The following is a 1,223-nucleotide window of genomic DNA, read 5'->3' as shown; positions in this document are numbered from 1 at the left end:
ATATCATCATCATCATTGTTTAATGTCCACTTTCCATACTAGCATGGGTTGGATAATTTAACTGAGGACTGGTGAACCAGATGGCTGCACCAAGCTCCAATCTGATCTGGCAGAGTTTCTACAGCTGGATGCCCTTCCTAACGCCAACCACTCCGAGAGTGTAGTGGGTGCTTTTACGTGCCACGAGCACGAGGACCAGTCAGGCAGTACTGGCAACGACCATGCTCAAGTGGTGCTTTTTATGTGCCACCTGCACAGGAGCCAGTCCAGCGGTGCTGGCAATGACATCACTCAAATGTTTTTTCACGTGCCACCAGCATAAGTGCCAGTAAAGCGATGCTGGTAACGAACACGTTTGAATGGTGCTTTTTACGACACGGGAGCTCTGGCAGCAATCATCTTAGGATAGTGCTCTTAGCGCTCCACTGACATGGGCACCAGTCATCGAATTTGCGAATTTGATTTGATTTCAATTTCACTTGCCTCAAGAGGTCTTCGCAAGCAGAGTTTAGTGTCCAATGAAGGAAAGGTATGCATAACTGGGCTGGTTACACTCCTGGTATAGGCCACGGGTTATGGTCTCTCTTGGCTAGCCGGGTCTTCTCATGCACTGCATATTTCCAATGGTCTCAGTCTCTAGTCATTGCCTCTGTGAGACCTAATGCTTGAAGGTTGTACTTCACCACCTTATCCGAGGTCTTCCTGTGACTACCTCTTCCACAGGTTCCCTCAACCGCTAGGCTGTGGCACTTTTTCACACAGCTATCCTCATCCATTCTCGCTACATGACCATACCAGCACAGTTGTCTATATATGATATATTTATATACATATATATTTGATACAAATATATCATCATCATCATCATCATCATCGTCGTTTAACGTCCGCTTTCCATGCTAGCATGGGTTGGACAATTTGACTGAGGACTGGTGAAACCGGATGGCAACACCAGGCTCCAATCTAATTTGGCAGAGTTTCTACAGCTGGATGCCCTTCCTAATGCCAACCACTCAGAGAGTGTAGTGGGTGCTTTTACGTGTCACCCGCACAAAAACGGTCACGCTCGAAATGGTGTCTTTTATGTGCCACCCGCACAAGCCAGTCCAGGGTCACTGGCAACGATCTCACTCGAAAATCCTACGGGAGCCAGTCAGGCGGTACTGGCAACGGCCACGCTCAAAATGGTGCATCTCATGTGCCACCCGCACAAGAGCCAGTCC

General features: G+C 48.3%; 1 protein-coding gene across 1 annotated transcript in view; it reads left to right on the top strand.

Annotated features, from left to right (window-relative positions):
- Positions 1 to 1,223, top strand: part of LOC106874461 (ER degradation-enhancing alpha-mannosidase-like protein 3) — a 193,216-nt gene that overhangs the window by 30,382 nt on the left and 161,611 nt on the right. The gene's annotated exons all lie outside the window — the stretch shown is intronic.

This window comes from Octopus bimaculoides, chromosome 1 (genome assembly GCF_001194135.2).
Source record: "Octopus bimaculoides isolate UCB-OBI-ISO-001 chromosome 1, ASM119413v2, whole genome shotgun sequence".
Taxonomy (NCBI): domain Eukaryota; kingdom Metazoa; phylum Mollusca; class Cephalopoda; order Octopoda; family Octopodidae; genus Octopus; species Octopus bimaculoides.
Note: the sequence above shows the minus strand (reverse complement) of the source record. Positions and strands in the feature narration are given on the sequence as shown.